The sequence below is a fragment of the Taudactylus pleione genome, unplaced genomic scaffold (genome assembly GCF_031769625.1).
Source record: "Taudactylus pleione unplaced genomic scaffold, aTauple2 ptg000192l, whole genome shotgun sequence".
Classification (NCBI taxonomy): Eukaryota; Metazoa; Chordata; class Amphibia; order Anura; family Myobatrachidae; genus Taudactylus; species Taudactylus pleione.
Window position 1 is genome coordinate 3565777 of NW_028284594.1, and position 19639 is coordinate 3585415.

Genomic DNA, 19639 nt, shown 5'->3' on the forward strand with positions numbered 1-19639 from the left:
AAGCTATCTAGACAGAAGGGAACCTGCAGTTTTCCTGATATACCACAATACGGTTGAAATTTTAATAAGAATGCTCTTATTTGTAGTACAACTAAAATGTTTCCGTAAGATTCTATTGATAGTTTTCTATGTGTGCTTATTTGGAAAGTGCAGTGACAAGATATAAAAATGGCGACAGAGTTTGGACTTGTCTGATCGATAAAACCCAAGACTTGTAAAAAGCTATGTGTAAATCATGCATAAATAGAAGAAAGGCAATAGGAAAATGATGAAGGCAAGATTCATAAGTATGTACAAATTCTATTGGGAGTATGGCAAAAACAAAACTCAGTTGATGCTATTGACTTAGCCAATTGAGAAAATCAGATATATATAAACCATGAGATGCACCGTAAAAAGAAAGAGAGGGCTCGTCAGGGAATTGAACCAGGGACATGTCGCGCCCAAAACGAAAATCATAGAATCATCAAGTAAGCATGTTTTATTTGATATCTTAACCAATTTTATGTGAAAATTATATTATTTTAAAGCAGACACTAATGTGTACAAGGAGGAAATATTAGCAGAAATAAAATATTTCCTAATAGTCAATAATTTTCTAAGTATACTTGCTTGAAAATTGCTGTACAAAGTTTTATGATGCCCAGCAGAGTTTTTCTGATGGATAAAACCCAAGACATGTCACATGCTGTGTGCAGATAAGTACTTACAAATAATTTTAGCAGTTTGACAAAAAACAAAATTCAATTGTGCAAATTAGTAAATACAATCTATTTTGAGAGTTTTGAAAAAACAACATTCATTTGAAATTCACTCAGGAAATTGACTACAATAAGATAATAGAACCATTTCAAAGAATCTGAAAATTTGGGCTCATCTGGGATTTGAACCCGGGACCTCTCGCACTCTAAGTGAGAATCATACCCCTAGGCCAACAGGCCACCTACCTGAAAATTTTTCTTTGGATTTTTCAATTGATTTTTAGAAAATTGCTTTTTGTTTTTAAAACACCATATACATTTATGTAAAAATGAATTTGTAGAAGAAAAAAAATATTTCCTTATGGTCCAGTAGATAGTTTTCTAAGGTATGCATATAGGAAAAGTGCAGGGACAAGATTTGTGAGTGCCTACAGAGTTTGGACTTCTCTCATGGACGAAGCTAAAGACTTGTCATATGCAATGTACAAATCATGCTTCCAGACACAGAAGAAAGGCAAAAGAAAACCTTGCAATTTCATTTTTGAACTTTTTGTGTTTCAAAGTGAGACTATTCTTTTAAAACATTCAAAGCTATCTAGACAGAAGGGAACCTGCAGTTTTCCTGATATACCACAATACGGTTGAAATTTTAATAAGTATGCTCTTATTTGTAGTACAACTAAAATGTTTCCGTAAGATTCTATTGATAGTTTTCTATGTGTGCTTATTTGGAAAGTGCAGTGACAAGATATAAAAATTGCGACAGAGTTTGGACTTGTCTGATCGATAAAACCCAAGACTTGTAAAAAACTATGTGTAAATAATGCATAAATAGAAGAAAGGCAATAGGAAAATGATGAAGGCAAGATTCATAAGTATGTACAAATTCTATTGGGAGTATGGCAAAAACAAAACTCAGTTGATGCTATTGACTTAGCCAATTGAGAAAATCAGATATATATAAACCATGAGATGCACCGTAAAAAGAAAGAGAGGGCTCGTCAGGGAATTGAACCAGGGACCTGTCGCGCCCAAAACGAAAATCATAGAATCATCAAGAAAGCATGTTTTATTTGATATCTTAACCAATTTTATGTGAAAATTATATTATTTTAAAGCAGTCACTAATGTGTACAAGGAGGAAATATTAGCATAAATAAAATATTTCCTAATAGTCAATAATTTTCTAAGTATACTTGCTTGAAAATTGCTGTACAAAGTTTTATGATGCCCAGCAGAGTTTTTCTGATGGATAAAACCCAAGACATGTCACATGCTGTGTGCAGATAAGTACTTACAAATAATTTTAGCAGTTTGACAAAAAACAAAATTCAATTGTGCAAATTAGTAAATACAATCTATTTTGAGAGTTTTGAAAAAACAACATTCAGTTGAAATTCACTCAGGAAATTGACTACAATAAGATAATAGAACCATTTCAAAGAATCTGAAAATTTGGGCTCATCCGGGATTTGAACCCAGGACCTCTCGCACCCTAAGCGAGAATCATACCCCTAGACCAACGATCCACCTACCTGAAGATTTTTCTTTGGATTTTTCAATTGATTTTTAGAAAATAGCTTTTTGTTTTTAAAACACCATATACATTTATGTAAAAATGAATTTGTAGAATAAAAAAAATATTTCCTTAAATACCAGTAGATAGTTTTCTAAGGTATGCATATAGGAAAAGTGCAGGGACAAGATTTGTGAGTGCCTACAGAGTTTGGACTTCTCTCATGGACGAAGCTAAAGACTTGTCATATGCAATGTACAAATCATGCTTCCAGACACAGAAGAAAGGCAAAAGAAAACCTTGCAATTTCATTTTTGAACTTTTTGTGTTTCAAAGTGAGACTATTCTTTTAAAACATTCAAAGCTATCTAGACAGAAGGGAACCTGCAGTTTTCCTGATATACCACAATACGGTTGAAATTTTAATAAGTATGCTCTTATTTGTAGTACAACTAAAATGTTTCCGTAAGATTCTATTGATAGTTTTCTATGTGTGCTTATTTGGAAAGTGCAGTGACAAGATATAAAAATTGCGACAGAGTTTGGACTTGTCTGATCGATAAAACCCAAGACTTGTAAAAAACTATGTGTAAATAATGCATAAATAGAAGAAAGGCAATAGGAAAATGATGAAGGCAAGATTCATAAGTATGTACAAATTCTATTGGGAGTATGGCAAAAACAAAACTCAGTTGATGCTATTGACTTAGCCAATTGAGAAAATCAGATATATATAAACCATGAGATGCACCGTAAAAAGAAAGAGAGGGCTCGTCAGGGAATTGAACCAGGGACCTGTCGCGCCCAAAACGAAAATCATAGAATCATCAAGAAAGCATGTTTTATTTGATATCTTAACCAATTTTATGTGAAAATTATATTATTTTAAAGCAGTCACTAATGTGTACAAGGAGGAAATATTAGCATAAATAAAATATTTCCTAATAGTCAATAATTTTCTAAGTATACTTGCTTGAAAATTGCTGTACAAAGTTTTATGATGCCCAGCAGAGTTTTTCTGATGGATAAAACCCAAGACATGTCACATGCTGTGTGCAGATAAGTACTTACAAATAATTTTAGCAGTTTGACAAAAAACAAAATTCAATTGTGCAAATTAGTAAATACAATCTATTTTGAGAGATTTGAAAAAACAACATTCAGTTGAAATTCACTACTATAAGATAATAGAACCATTTCAAAGAATCTGAAAATTTGGGCTCATCCGGGATTTGAACCTGGGACCTCTCGCACCCTAAGCGAGAATCATACCCCTAGACCAACGAGCCACCTACTTGAAGATTTTTCTTTGGATTTTTCAATTGATTTTAAGAAAATAGCTTTTTGTTTTTAAAACACCATATACATTTATGTAAAAATTAATTTGTAGAATAAATAAAATATTTCCTTATGGTCCAGTAGATAGTTTTCTAAAAACATTCAAAGCTATCTAGACAGAAGGGAACCTGCAGTTTTCCTGATATACCACAATACGGTTGAAATTTGAATAAGAATGCTCTTATTTGTAGTACAACTAAAATGTTTCCGTAAGATTCTATTGATAGTTTTCTATGTGTGCTTATTTGGAAAGTGCAGTGACAAGATATAAAAATTGCGACAGAGTTTGGACTTGTCTGATCGATAAAACCCAAGACTTGTAAAAAACTATGTGTAAATAATGCATAAATAGAAGAAAGGCAATAGGAAAATGATGAAGGCAAGATTCATAAGTATGTACAAATTCTATTGGGAGTATGGCAAAAACAAAACTCAGTTGATGCTATTGACTTAGCCAATTGAGAAAATCAGATATATATAAACCATGAGATGCACCGTAAAAAGAAAGAGAGGGCTCGTCAGGGAATTGAACCAGGGACCTGTCGCGCCCAAAACGAAAATCATAGAATCATCAAGTAAGCATGTTTTATTTGATATCTTAACCAATTTTATGTGAAAATTATATTATTTTAAAGCAGTCACTAATGTGTACAAGGAGGAAATATTAGCATAAATAAAATATTTCCTAATAGTCAATAATTTTCTAAGTATACTTGCTTGAAAATTGCTGTACAAAGTTTTATGATGCCCAGCAGAGTTTTTCTGATGGATAAAACCCAAGACATGTCACATGCTGTGTGCAGATAAGTACTTACAAATAATTTTAGCAGTTTGACAAAAAACAAAATTCAATTGTGCAAATTAGTAAATACAATCTATTTTGAGAGTTTTGAAAAAACAACATTCAGTTGAAATTCACTCAGGAAATTGACTACAATAAGATAATAGAACCATTTCAAAGAATCTGAAAATTTGGGCTCATCCGGGATTTGAACCCAGGACCTCTCGCACCCTAAGCGAGAATCATACCCCTAGACCAACGATCCACCTACCTGAAGATTTTTCTTTGGATTTTTCAATTGATTTTTAGAAAATAGCTTTTTGTTTTTAAAACACCATATACATTTATGTAAAAATGAATTTGTAGAATAAAAAAAATATTTCCTTAAATACCAGTAGATAGTTTTCTAAGGTATGCATATAGGAAAAGTGCAGGGACAAGATTTGTGAGTGCCTACAGAGTTTGGACTTCTCTCATGGACGAAGCTAAAGACTTGTCATATGCAATGTACAAATCATGCTTCCAGACACAGAAGAAAGGCAAAAGAAAACCTTGCAATTTCATTTTTGAACTTTTTGTGTTTCAAAGTGAGACTATTCTTTTAAAACATTCAAAGCTATCTAGACAGAAGGGAACCTGCAGTTTTCCTGATATACCACAATACGGTTGAAATTTTAATAAGTATGCTCTTATTTGTAGTACAACTAAAATGTTTCCGTAAGATTCTATTGATAGTTTTCTATGTGTGCTTATTTGGAAAGTGCAGTGACAAGATATAAAAATTGCGACAGAGTTTGGACTTGTCTGATCGATAAAACCCAAGACTTGTAAAAAACTATGTGTAAATAATGCATAAATAGAAGAAAGGCAATAGGAAAATGATGAAGGCAAGATTCATAAGTATGTACAAATTCTATTGGGAGTATGGCAAAAACAAAACTCAGTTGATGCTATTGACTTAGCCAATTGAGAAAATCAGATATATATAAACCATGAGATGCACCGTAAAAAGAAAGAGAGGGCTCGTCAGGGAATTGAACCAGGGACCTGTCGCGCCCAAAACGAAAATCATAGAATCATCAAGAAAGCATGTTTTATTTGATATCTTAACCAATTTTATGTGAAAATTATATTATTTTAAAGCAGTCACTAATGTGTACAAGGAGGAAATATTAGCATAAATAAAATATTTCCTAATAGTCAATAATTTTCTAAGTATACTTGCTTGAAAATTGCTGTACAAAGTTTTATGATGCCCAGCAGAGTTTTTCTGATGGATAAAACCCAAGACATGTCACATGCTGTGTGCAGATAAGTACTTACAAATAATTTTAGCAGTTTGACAAAAAACAAAATTCAATTGTGCAAATTAGTAAATACAATCTATTTTGAGAGATTTGAAAAAACAACATTCAGTTGAAATTCACTACTATAAGATAATAGAACCATTTCAAAGAATCTGAAAATTTGGGCTCATCCGGGATTTGAACCTGGGACCTCTCGCACCCTAAGCGAGAATCATACCCCTAGACCAACGAGCCACCTACTTGAAGATTTTTCTTTGGATTTTTCAATTGATTTTAAGAAAATAGCTTTTTGTTTTTAAAACACCATATACATTTATGTAAAAATTAATTTGTAGAATAAATAAAATATTTCCTTATGGTCCAGTAGATAGTTTTCTAAAAACATTCAAAGCTATCTAGACAGAAGGGAACCTGCAGTTTTCCTGATATACCACAATACGGTTGAAATTTGAATAAGAATGCTCTTATTTGTAGTACAACTAAAATGTTTCCGTAAGATTCTATTGATAGTTTTCTATGTGTGCTTATTTGGAAAGTGCAGTGACAAGATATAAAAATGGCGACAGAGTTTGGACTTGTCTGATCGATAAAACCCAAGACTTGTAAAAAGCTATGTGTAAATCATGCATAAATAGAAGAAAGGCAATAGGAAAATGATGAAGGCAAGATTCATAAGTATGTACAAATTCTATTGGGAGTATGGCAAAAACAAAACTCAGTTGATGCTATTGACTTAGCCAATTGAGAAAATCAGATATATATAAACCATGAGATGCACCGTAAAAAGAAAGAGAGGGCTTGTCAGGGAATTGAACCAGGGACCTGTCGCGCCCAAAACGAAAATCATAGAATCATCAAGTAAGCATGTTTTATTTGATATCTTAACCAATTTTATGTGAAAATTATATTATTTTAAAGCAGTCACTAATGTGTACAAGGAGGAAATATTAGCAGAAATAAAATATTTCCTAATAGTCAATAATTTTCTAAGTATACTTGCTTGAAAATTGCTGTACAAAGTTTTATGATGCCCAGCAGAGTTTTTCTGATGGATAAAACCCAAGACATGTCACATGCTGTGTGCAGATAAGTACTTACAAATAATTTTAGCAGTTTGACAAAAAACAAAATTCAATTGTGCAAATTAGTAAATACAATCTATTTTGAGAGTTTTGAAAAAACAACATTCAGTTGAAATTCACTCAGGAAATTGACTACAATAAGATAATAGAACCATTTCAAAGAATCTGAAAATTTGGGCTCATCCAGGATTTGAACCCGGGACCTCTCGCACCCTAAGTGAGAATCATACCCCTAGACCAACAAGCCACCTACCTGAAGATTTTTCTTTGGATTTTTCAATTGATTTTTAGAAAATTGCTTTTTGTTTTTAAAACACCATATACATTTATGTAAAAATGAATTTGTAGAATAAAAAAAATATTTCCTTATGGTCCAGTAGATAGTTTTCTAAGGTATGCATATAGGAAAAGTGCTGGGACAAGATTTGTGAGTGCCTACAGAGTTTGGACTTCTCTCATGGACGAAGCTAAAGACTAGTCATATGCAATGTACAAATCATGCTTCCAGACACAGAAGAAAGGCAAAAGAATACCTTGCAATTTCATTTTTGAACTTTTTGTGTTTCAAAGTGAGACTATTCTTTGAAAACATTCAAAGCTATCTAGACAGAAGGGAACCTGCAGTTTTCCTGATATACCACAATACGGTTGAAATTTGAATAAGAATGCTCTTATTTGTAGTACAACTAAAATGTTTCCGTAAGATTCTATTGATAGTTTTCTATGTGTGCTTATTTGGAAAGTGCAGTGACAAGATATAAAAATTGCGACAGAGTTTGGACTTGTCTGATCGATAAAACCCAAGACTTGTAAAAAACTATGTGTAAATAATGCATAAATAGAAGAAAGGCAATAGGAAAATGATGAAGGCAAGATTCATAAGTATGTACAAATTCTATTGGGAGTATGGCAAAAACAAAACTCAGTTGATGCTATTGACTTAGCCAATTGAGAAAATCAGATATATATAAACCATGAGATGCACCGTAAAAAGAAAGAGAGGGCTCGTCAGGGAATTGAACCAGGGACCTGTCGCGCCCAAAACGAAAATCATAGAATCATCAAGTAAGCATGTTTTATTTGATATCTTAACCAATTTTATGTGAAAATTATATTATTTTAAAGCAGTCACTAATGTGTACAAGGAGGAAATATTAGCATAAATAAAATATTTCCTAATAGTCAATAATTTTCTAAGTATACTTGCTTGAAAATTGCTGTACAAAGTTTTATGATGCCCAGCAGAGTTTTTCTGATGGATAAAACCCAAGACATGTCACATGCTGTGTGCAGATAAGTACTTACAAATAATTTTAGCAGTTTGACAAAAAACAAAATTCAATTGTGCAAATTAGTAAATACAATCTATTTTGAGAGTTTTGAAAAAACAACATTCAGTTGAAATTCACTCAGGAAATTGACTACAATAAGATAATAGAACCATTTCAAAGAATCTGAAAATTTGGGCTCATCCGGGATTTGAACCCAGGACCTCTCGCACCCTAAGCGAGAATCATACCCCTAGACCAACGATCCACCTACCTGAAGATTTTTCTTTGGATTTTTCAATTGATTTTTAGAAAATAGCTTTTTGTTTTTAAAACACCATATACATTTATGTAAAAATGAATTTGTAGAATAAAAAAAATATTTCCTTAAATACCAGTAGATAGTTTTCTAAGGTATGCATATAGGAAAAGTGCAGGGACAAGATTTGTGAGTGCCTACAGAGTTTGGACTTCTCTCATGGACGAAGCTAAAGACTTGTCATATGCAATGTACAAATCATGCTTCCAGACACAGAAGAAAGGCAAAAGAAAACCTTGCAATTTCATTTTTGAACTTTTTGTGTTTCAAAGTGAGACTATTCTTTTAAAACATTCAAAGCTATCTAGACAGAAGGGAACCTGCAGTTTTCCTGATATACCACAATACGGTTGAAATTTTAATAAGTATGCTCTTATTTGTAGTACAACTAAAATGTTTCCGTAAGATTCTATTGATAGTTTTCTATGTGTGCTTATTTGGAAAGTGCAGTGACAAGATATAAAAATTGCGACAGAGTTTGGACTTGTCTGATCGATAAAACCCAAGACTTGTAAAAAACTATGTGTAAATAATGCATAAATAGAAGAAAGGCAATAGGAAAATGATGAAGGCAAGATTCATAAGTATGTACAAATTCTATTGGGAGTATGGCAAAAACAAAACTCAGTTGATGCTATTGACTTAGCCAATTGAGAAAATCAGATATATATAAACCATGAGATGCACCGTAAAAAGAAAGAGAGGGCTCGTCAGGGAATTGAACCAGGGACCTGTCGCGCCCAAAACGAAAATCATAGAATCATCAAGAAAGCATGTTTTATTTGATATCTTAACCAATTTTATGTGAAAATTATATTATTTTAAAGCAGTCACTAATGTGTACAAGGAGGAAATATTAGCATAAATAAAATATTTCCTAATAGTCAATAATTTTCTAAGTATACTTGCTTGAAAATTGCTGTACAAAGTTTTATGATGCCCAGCAGAGTTTTTCTGATGGATAAAACCCAAGACATGTCACATGCTGTGTGCAGATAAGTACTTACAAATAATTTTAGCAGTTTGACAAAAAACAAAATTCAATTGTGCAAATTAGTAAATACAATCTATTTTGAGAGATTTGAAAAAACAACATTCAGTTGAAATTCACTACTATAAGATAATAGAACCATTTCAAAGAATCTGAAAATTTGGGCTCATCCGGGATTTGAACCTGGGACCTCTCGCACCCTAAGCGAGAATCATACCCCTAGACCAACGAGCCACCTACTTGAAGATTTTTCTTTGGATTTTTCAATTGATTTTAAGAAAATAGCTTTTTGTTTTTAAAACACCATATACATTTATGTAAAAATTAATTTGTAGAATAAATAAAATATTTCCTTATGGTCCAGTAGATAGTTTTCTAAAAACATTCAAAGCTATCTAGACAGAAGGGAACCTGCAGTTTTCCTGATATACCACAATACGGTTGAAATTTGAATAAGAATGCTCTTATTTGTAGTACAACTAAAATGTTTCCGTAAGATTCTATTGATAGTTTTCTATGTGTGCTTATTTGGAAAGTGCAGTGACAAGATATAAAAATGGCGACAGAGTTTGGACTTGTCTGATCGATAAAACCCAAGACTTGTAAAAAGCTATGTGTAAATCATGCATAAATAGAAGAAAGGCAATAGGAAAATGATGAAGGCAAGATTCATAAGTATGTACAAATTCTATTGGGAGTATGGCAAAAACAAAACTCAGTTGATGCTATTGACTTAGCCAATTGAGAAAATCAGATATATATAAACCATGAGATGCACCGTAAAAAGAAAGAGAGGGCTTGTCAGGGAATTGAACCAGGGACCTGTCGCGCCCAAAACGAAAATCATAGAATCATCAAGTAAGCATGTTTTATTTGATATCTTAACCAATTTTATGTGAAAATTATATTATTTTAAAGCAGTCACTAATGTGTACAAGGAGGAAATATTAGCAGAAATAAAATATTTCCTAATAGTCAATAATTTTCTAAGTATACTTGCTTGAAAATTGCTGTACAAAGTTTTATGATGCCCAGCAGAGTTTTTCTGATGGATAAAACCCAAGACATGTCACATGCTGTGTGCAGATAAGTACTTACAAATAATTTTAGCAGTTTGACAAAAAACAAAATTCAATTGTGCAAATTAGTAAATACAATCTATTTTGAGAGTTTTGAAAAAACAACATTCAGTTGAAATTCACTCAGGAAATTGACTACAATAAGATAATAGAACCATTTCAAAGAATCTGAAAATTTGGGCTCATCCAGGATTTGAACCCGGGACCTCTCGCACCCTAAGTGAGAATCATACCCCTAGACCAACAAGCCACCTACCTGAAGATTTTTCTTTGGATTTTTCAATTGATTTTTAGAAAATTGCTTTTTGTTTTTAAAACACCATATACATTTATGTAAAAATGAATTTGTAGAATAAAAAAAATATTTCCTTATGGTCCAGTAGATAGTTTTCTAAGGTATGCATATAGGAAAAGTGCTGGGACAAGATTTGTGAGTGCCTACAGAGTTTGGACTTCTCTCATGGACGAAGCTAAAGACTAGTCATATGCAATGTACAAATCATGCTTCCAGACACAGAAGAAAGGCAAAAGAATACCTTGCAATTTCATTTTTGAACTTTTTGTGTTTCAAAGTGAGACTATTCTTTGAAAACATTCAAAGCTATCTAGACAGAAGGGAACCTGCAGTTTTCCTGATATACCACAATACGGTTGAAATTTTAATAAGAATGCTCTTATTTGTAGTACAACTAAAATGTTTCCGTAAGATTCTATTGATAGTTTTCTATGTGTGCTTATTTGGAAAGTGCAGTGACAAGATATAAAAATGGCGACAGAGTTTGGACTTGTCTGATCGATAAAACCCAAGACTTGTAAAAAGCTATGTGTAAATCATGCATAAATAGAAGAAAGGCAATAGGAAAATGATGAAGGCAAGATTCATAAGTATGTACAAATTCTATTGGGAGTATGGCAAAAACAAAACTCAGTTGATGCTATTGACTTAGCCTATTGAGAAAATCAGATATATATAAACCATGAGATGCACCGTAAAAAGAAAGAGAGGGCTCGTCAGGGAATTGAACCAGGGACCTGTCGCGCCCAAAAGAAAAATCATAGAATCATCAAGTAAGCATGTTTTATTTGATATCTTAACCAATTTTATGTGAAAATTATATTATTTTAAAGCAGTCACTAATGTGTACAAGGAGGAAATATTAGCAGAAATAAAATATTTCCTAATAGTCAATAATTTTCTAAGTATACTTGCTTGAAAATTGCTGTACAAAGTTTTATGATGCCCAGCAGAGTTTTTCTGATGGATAAAACCCAAGACATGTCACATGCTGTGTGCAGATAAGTACTTACAAATAATTTTAGCAGTTTGACAAAAAACAAAATTCAATTGTGCAAATTAGTAAATACAATCTATTTTGAGAGTTTTGAAAAAACAACATTCAGTTGAAATTCACTCAGGAAATTGACTACAATAAGATAATAGAACCATTTCAAAGAATCTGAAAATTTGGGCTCATCCAGGATTTGAACCCAGGACCTCTCGCACCCTAAGCGAGAATCATACCCCTAGACCAACGATCCACCTACCTGAAGATTTTTCTTTGGATTTTTCAATTGATTTTTAGAAAATAGCTTTTTGTTTTTAAAACACCATATACATTTATGTAAAAATGAATTTGTAGAATAAAAAAAATATTTCCTTAAATTCCAGTAGATAGTTTTCTAAGGTATGCATATAGGAAAAGTGCAGGGACAAGATTTGTGAGTGCCTACAGAGTTTGGACTTCTCTCATGGACGAAGCTAAAGACTAGTCATATGCAATGTACAAATCATGCTTCCAGACACAGAAGAAAGGCAAAAGAATACCTTGCAATTTCATTTTTGAACTTTTTGTGTTTCAAAGTGAGACTATTCTTTGAAAACATTCAAAGCTATCTAGACAGAAGGGAACCTGCAGTTTTCCTGATATACCACAATACGGTTGAAATTTTAATAAGAATGCTATTATTTGTAGTACAACTAAAATGTTTCCGTAAGATTCTATTGATAGTTTTCTATGTGTGCTTATTTGGAAAGTGCAGTGACAAGATATAAAAATTGCGACAGAGTTTGGACTTGTCTGATCGATAAAACCCAAGACTTGTAAAAAACTATGTGTAAATAATGCATAAATAGAAGAAAGGCAATAGGAAAATGATGAAGGCAAGATTCATAAGTATGTACAAATTCTATTGGGAGTATGGCAAAAACAAAACTCAGTTGATGCTATTGACTTAGCCAATTGAGAAAATCAGATATATATAAACCATGAGATGCACCGTAAAAAGAAAGAGAGGGCTCGTCAGGGAATTGAACCAGGGACCTGTCGCGCCCAAAACGAAAATCATAGAATCATCAAGTAAGCATGTTTTATTTGATATCTTAACCAATTTTATGTGAAAATTATATTATTTTAAAGCAGTCACTAATGTGTACAAGGAGGAAATATTAGCATAAATAAAATATTTCCTAATAGTCAATAATTTTCTAAGTATACTTGCTTGAAAATTGCTGTACAAAGTTTTATGATGCCCAGCAGAGTTTTTCTGATGGATAAAACCCAAGACATGTCACATGCTGTGTGCAGATAAGTACTTACAAATAATTTTAGCAGTTTGACAAAAAACAAAATTCAATTGTGCAAATTAGTAAATACAATCTATTTTGAGAGTTTTGAAAAAACAACATTCAGTTGAAATTCACTCAGGAAATTGACTACAATAAGATAATAGAACCATTTCAAAGAATCTGAAAATTTGGGCTCATCCGGGATTTGAACCCAGGACCTCTCGCACCCTAAGCGAGAATCATACCCCTAGACCAACGATCCACCTATCTGAAGATTTTTCTTTGGATTTTTCAATTGATTTTTAGAAAATAGCTTTTTGTTTTTAAAACACCATATACATTTATGTAAAAATGAATTTGTAGAATAAAAAAAATATTTCCTTAAATACCAGTAGATAGTTTTCTAAGGTATGCATATAGGAAAAGTGCAGGGACAAGATTTGTGAGTGCCTACAGAGTTTGGACTTCTCTCATGGACGAAGCTAAAGACTTGTCATATGCAATGTACAAATCATGCTTCCAGACACAGAAGAAAGGCAAAAGAAAACCTTGCAATTTCATTTTTGAACTTTTTGTGTTTCAAAGTGAGACTATTCTTTTAAAACATTCAAAGCTATCTAGACAGAAGGGAACCTGCAGTTTTCCTGATATACCACAATACGGTTGAAATTTTAATAAGTATGCTCTTATTTGTAGTACAACTAAAATGTTTCCGTAAGATTCTATTGATAGTTTTCTATGTGTGCTTATTTGGAAAGTGCAGTGACAAGATATAAAAATTGCGACAGAGTTTGGACTTGTCTGATCGATAAAACCCAAGACTTGTAAAAAACTATGTGTAAATAATGCATAAATAGAAGAAAGGCAATAGGAAAATGATGAAGGCAAGATTCATAAGTATGTACAAATTCTATTGGGAGTATGGCAAAAACAAAACTCAGTTGATGCTATTGACTTAGCCAATTGAGAAAATCAGATATATATAAACCATGAGATGCACCGTAAAAAGAAAGAGAGGGCTCGTCAGGGAATTGAACCAGGGACCTGTCGCGCCCAAAACGAAAATCATAGAATCATCAAGAAAGCATGTTTTATTTGATATCTTAACCAATTTTATGTGAAAATTATATTATTTTAAAGCAGTCACTAATGTGTACAAGGAGGAAATATTAGCATAAATAAAATATTTCCTAATAGTCAATAATTTTCTAAGTATACTTGCTTGAAAATTGCTGTACAAAGTTTTATGATGCCCAGCAGAGTTTTTCTGATGGATAAAACCCAAGACATGTCACATGCTGTGTGCAGATAAGTACTTACAAATAATTTTAGCAGTTTGACAAAAAACAAAATTCAATTGTGCAAATTAGTAAATACAATCTATTTTGAGAGATTTGAAAAAACAACATTCAGTTGAAATTCACTACTATAAGATAATAGAACCATTTCAAAGAATCTGAAAATTTGGGCTCATCCGGGATTTGAACCTGGGACCTCTCGCACCCTAAGCGAGAATCATACCCCTAGACCAACGAGCCACCTACTTGAAGATTTTTCTTTGGATTTTTCAATTGATTTTAAGAAAATAGCTTTTTGTTTTTAAAACACCATATACATTTATGTAAAAATTAATTTGTAGAATAAATAAAATATTTCCTTATGGTCCAGTAGATAGTTTTCTAAAAACATTCAAAGCTATCTAGACAGAAGGGAACCTGCAGTTTTCCTGCTATACCACAATACGGTTGAAATTTGAATAAGAATGCTCTTATTTGTAGTACAACTAAAATGTTTCCGTAAGATTCTATTGATAGTTTTCTATGTGTGCTTATTTGGAAAGTGCAGTGACAAGATATAAAAATGGCGACAGAGTTTGGACTTGTCTGATCGATAAAACCCAAGACTTGTAAAAAGCTATGTGTAAATCATGCATAAATAGAAGAAAGGCAATAGGAAAATGATGAAGGCAAGATTCATAAGTATGTACAAATTCTATTGGGAGTATGGCAAAAACAAAACTCAGTTGATGCTATTGACTTAGCCAATTGAGAAAATCAGATATATATAAACCATGAGATGCACCGTAAAAAGAAAGAGAGGGCTTGTCAGGGAATTGAACCAGGGACCTGTCGCGCCCAAAACGAAAATCATAGAATCATCAAGTAAGCATGTTTTATTTGATATCTTAACCAATTTTATGTGAAAATTATATTATTTTAAAGCAGTCACTAATGTGTACAAGGAGGAAATATTAGCAGAAATAAAATATTTCCTAATAGTCAATAATTTTCTAAGTATACTTGCTTGAAAATTGCTGTACAAAGTTTTATGATGCCCAGCAGAGTTTTTCTGATGGATAAAACCCAAGACATGTCACATGCTGTGTGCAGATAAGTACTTACAAATAATTTTAGCAGTTTGACAAAAAACAAAATTCAATTGTGCAAATTAGTAAATACAATCTATTTTGAGAGTTTTGAAAAAACAACATTCAGTTGAAATTCACTCAGGAAATTGACTACAATAAGATAATAGAACCATTTCAAAGAATCTGAAAATTTGAGCTCATCCAGGATTTGAACCCGGGACCTCTCGCACCCTAAGTGAGAATCATACCCCTAGACCAACAAGCCACCTACCTGCAGATTTTTCTTTGGATTTTTCAATTGATTTTTAGAAAATTGCTTTTTGTTTTTAAAACACCATATACATTTATGTAAAAATGAATTTGTAGAATAAAAAAAATATTTCCTTATGGTCCAGTAGATAGTTTTCTAAGGTATGCATATAGGAAAAGTGCCGGGACAAGATTTGTGAGTGCCTACAGAGTTTGGACTTCTCTCATGGACGAAGCTAAAGACTAGTCATATGCAATGTACAAATCATGCTTCCAGACACAGAAGAAAGGCAAAAGAATACCTTGCAATTTCATTTTTGAACTTTTTGTGTTTCAAAGTGAGACTATTCTTTGAAAACATTCAAAGCTATCTAGACAGAAGGGAACCTGCAGTTTTCCTGATATACCACAATACGGTTGAAATTTTAATAAGAATGCTCTTATTTGTAGTACAACTAAAATGTTTCCGTAAGATTCTATTGATAGTTTTCTATGTGTGCTTATTTGGAAAGTGCAGTGACAAGATATAAAAATGGCGACAGAGTTTGGACTTGTCTGATCGATAAAACCCAAGACTTGTGAAAAGCTATGTGTAAATCATGCATAAATAGAAGAAAGGCAATAGGAAAATGATGAAGGCAAGATTCATAAGTATGTACAAATTCTATTGGGAGTATGGCAAAAACAAAACTCAGTTGATGCTATTGACTTAGCCTATTGAGAAAATCAGATATATATAAACCATGAGATGCACCGTAAAAAGAAAGAGAGGGCTCGTCAGGGAATTGAACCAGGGACCTGTCGCGCCCAAAAGAAAAATCATAGAATCATCAAGTAAGCATGTTTTATTTGATATCTTAACCAATTTTATGTGAAAATTATATTATTTTAAAGCAGTCACTAATGTGTACAAGGAGGAAATATTAGCAGAAATAAAATATTTCCTAATAGTCAATAATTTTCTAAGTATACTTGCTTGAAAATTGCTGTACAAAGTTTTATGATGCCCAGCAGAGTTTTTCTGATGGATAAAACCCAAGACATGTCACATGCTGTGTGCAGATAAGTACTTACAAATAATTTTAGCAGTTTGACAAAAAACAAAATTCAATTGTGCAAATTAGTAAATACAATCTATTTTGAGAGTTTTGAAAAAACAACATTCAGTTGAAATTCACTCAGGAAATTGACTACAATAAGATAATAGAACCATTTCAAAGAATCTGAAAATTTGGGCTCATCCGGGATTTGAACCCAGGACCTCTCGCACCCTAAGCGAGAATCATACCCCTAGACCAACGATCCACCTACCTGAAGATTTTTCTTTGGATTTTTCAATTGATTTTTAGAAAATAGCTTTTTGTTTTTAAAACACCATATACATTTATGTAAAAATGAATTTGTAGAATAAAAAAAATATTTCCTTAAATTCCAGTAGATAGTTTTCTAAGGTATGCATATAGGAAAAGTGCAGGGACAAGATTTGTGAGTGCCTACAGAGTTTGGACTTCTCTCATGGACGAAGCTAAAGACTTGTCATATGCAATGTACAAATCATGCTTCCAGACACAGAAGAAAGGCAAAAGAAAACCTTGCAATTTCATTTTTGAACTTTTTGTGTTTCAAAGTGAGACTATTCTTTTAAAACATTCAAAGCTATCTAGACAGAAGGGAACCTGCAGTTTTCCTGATATACCACAATACGGTTGAAATTTTAATAAGTATGCTCTTATTTGTAGTACAACTAAAATGTTTCCGTAAGATTCTATTGATAGTTTTCTATGTGTGCTTATTTGGAAAGTGCAGTGACAAGATATAAAAATTGCGACAGAGTTTGGACTTGTCTGATCGATAAAACCCAAGACTTGTAAAAAACTATGTGTAAATAATGCATAAATAGAAGAAAGGCAATAGGAAAATGATGAAGGCAAGATTCATAAGTATGTACAAATTCTATTGGGAGTATGGCAAAAACAAAACTCAGTTGATGCTATTGACTTAGCCAATTGAGAAAATCAGATATATATAAACCATGAGATGCACCGTAAAAAGAAAGAGAGGGCTCGTCAGGGAATTGAACCAGGGACCTGTCGCGCCCAAAACGAAAATCATAGAATCATCAAGAAAGCATGTTTTATTTGATATCTTAACCAATTTTATGTGAAAATTATATTATTTTAAAGCAGTCACTAATGTGTACAAGGAGGAAATATTAGCATAAATAAAATATTTCCTAATAGTCAATAATTTTCTAAGTATACTTGCTTGAAAATTGCTGTACAAAGTTTTATGATGCCCAGCAGAGTTTTTCTGATGGATAAAACCCAAGACATGTCACATGCTGTGTGCAGATAAGTACTTACAAATAATTTTAGCAGTTTGACAAAAAACAAAATTCAATTGTGCAAATTAGTAAATACAATCTATTTTGAGAGATTTGAAAAAACAACATTCAGTTGAAATTCACTACTATAAGATAATAGAACCATTTCAAAGAATCTGAAAATTTGGGCTCATCCGGGATTTGAACCTGGGACCTCTCGCACCCTAAGCGAGAATCATACCCCTAGACCAACAAGCCACCTACTTGAAGATTTTTCTTTGGATTTTTCAATTGATTTTAAGAAAATAGCTTTTTGTTTTTAAAACACCATATACATTTATGTAAAAATTAATTTGTAGAATAAATAAAATATTTCCTTATGGTCCAGTAGATAGTTTTCTAAAAACATTCAAAGCTATCTAGACAGAAGGGAACCTGCAGTTTTCCTGATATACCACAATACGGTTGAAATTTGAATAAGAATGCTCTTATTTGTAATACAACTAAAATGTTTCCGTAAGATTCTATTGATAGTTTTCTATGTGTGCTTATTTGGAAAGTGCAGTGACAAGATATAAAAATGGCGACAGAGTTTGGACTTGTCTGATCGATAAAACCCAAGACTTGTAAAAAGCTATGTGTAAATCATGCATAAATAGGAGAAAGGCAATAGGAAAATGATGAAGGCAAGATTCATAAGTATGTACAAATTCTATTGGGAGTATGGCAAAAACAAAACTCAGTTGATGCTATTGACTTAGCCAATTGAGAAAATCAGATATATATAAACCATGAGATGCACCGTAAAAAGAAAGAGAGGGCTTGTCAGGGAATTGAACCAGGGACCTGTCGCGCCCAAAACGAAAATCATAGAATCATCAAGTAAGCATGTTTTATTTGATATCTTAACCAATTTTATGTGAAAATTATATTATTTTAAAGCAGTCACTAATGTGTACAAGGAGGAAATATTAGCAGAAATAAAATATTTCCTAATAGTCAATAATTTTCTAAGTATACTTGCTTGAAAATTGCTGTACAAAGTTTTATGATGCCCAGCAGAGTTTTTCTGATGGATAAAACCCAAGACATGTCACATGCTGTGTGCAGATAAGTACTTACAAATAATTGTAGCAGTTTGACAAAAAACAAAATTCAATTGTGCAAATTAGTAAATACAATCTATTTTGAGAGTTTTGAAAAAACAACATTCAGTTGAAATTCACTCAGGAAATTGACTACAATAAGATAATAGAACCATTTCAAAGAATCTGAAAATTTGGGCTCATCCAGGATTTGAACCCGGGACCTCTCGCACCCTAAGTGAGAATCATACCCCTAGACCAACAAGCCACCTACCTGAAGATTTTTCTTTGGATTTTTCAATTGATTTTTAGAAAATTGCTTTTTGTTTTTAAAACACCATATACATTTATGTAAAAATGAATTTGTAGAATAAAAAAAATATTTCCTTATGGTCCAGTAGATAGTTTTCTAAGGTATGCATATAGGAAAAGTGCCGGGACAAGATTTGTGAGTGCCTACAGAGTTTGGACTTCTCTCATGGACGAAGCTAAAGATTAGTCATATGCAATGTACAAATCATGCTTCCAGACACAGAAGAAAGGCAAAAGAATACCTTGCAATTTCATTTTTGAACTTTTTGTGTTTCAAAGTGAGACTGTTCTTTGAAAACATTCAAAGCTATCTAGACAGAAGGGAACCTGCAGTTTTCCTGATATACCACAATA

General features: G+C 32.4%; 10 non-coding genes across 10 annotated transcripts; all 10 read right to left on the reverse strand.

The window, feature by feature from the left end:
* Window positions 1-2158: 2158 nt before the first annotated feature.
* On the reverse strand, window positions 2159-2230 carry TRNAP-AGG (transfer RNA proline (anticodon AGG)). Its single transcript has one exon. It is a non-coding gene; the product is annotated as a tRNA-Pro (tRNA).
* Window positions 2231-3434: 1204 nt separating this feature from the next.
* TRNAP-AGG (transfer RNA proline (anticodon AGG)) lies at window positions 3435-3506 on the reverse strand. Its single transcript has one exon. It is a non-coding gene; the product is annotated as a tRNA-Pro (tRNA).
* A 1023-nt stretch (window positions 3507-4529) lies between these two features.
* Window positions 4530-4601, reverse strand: TRNAP-AGG (transfer RNA proline (anticodon AGG)). The gene has a single exon. It is a non-coding gene; the product is annotated as a tRNA-Pro (tRNA).
* Window positions 4602-5805: 1204 nt separating this feature from the next.
* On the reverse strand, window positions 5806-5877 carry TRNAP-AGG (transfer RNA proline (anticodon AGG)). Its single transcript has one exon. It is a non-coding gene; the product is annotated as a tRNA-Pro (tRNA).
* A 2312-nt stretch (window positions 5878-8189) lies between these two features.
* Window positions 8190-8261, reverse strand: TRNAP-AGG (transfer RNA proline (anticodon AGG)). Its single transcript has one exon. It is a non-coding gene; the product is annotated as a tRNA-Pro (tRNA).
* Window positions 8262-9465: 1204 nt separating this feature from the next.
* On the reverse strand, window positions 9466-9537 carry TRNAP-AGG (transfer RNA proline (anticodon AGG)). The gene has a single exon. It is a non-coding gene; the product is annotated as a tRNA-Pro (tRNA).
* Window positions 9538-13138: 3601 nt separating this feature from the next.
* On the reverse strand, window positions 13139-13210 carry TRNAP-AGG (transfer RNA proline (anticodon AGG)). Its single transcript has one exon. It is a non-coding gene; the product is annotated as a tRNA-Pro (tRNA).
* A 1204-nt stretch (window positions 13211-14414) lies between these two features.
* Window positions 14415-14486, reverse strand: TRNAP-AGG (transfer RNA proline (anticodon AGG)). Its single transcript has one exon. It is a non-coding gene; the product is annotated as a tRNA-Pro (tRNA).
* Window positions 14487-16798: 2312 nt separating this feature from the next.
* Window positions 16799-16870, reverse strand: TRNAP-AGG (transfer RNA proline (anticodon AGG)). The gene has a single exon. It is a non-coding gene; the product is annotated as a tRNA-Pro (tRNA).
* Window positions 16871-18074: 1204 nt separating this feature from the next.
* Window positions 18075-18146, reverse strand: TRNAP-AGG (transfer RNA proline (anticodon AGG)). Its single transcript has one exon. It is a non-coding gene; the product is annotated as a tRNA-Pro (tRNA).
* Window positions 18147-19639: the final 1493 nt, after the last annotated feature.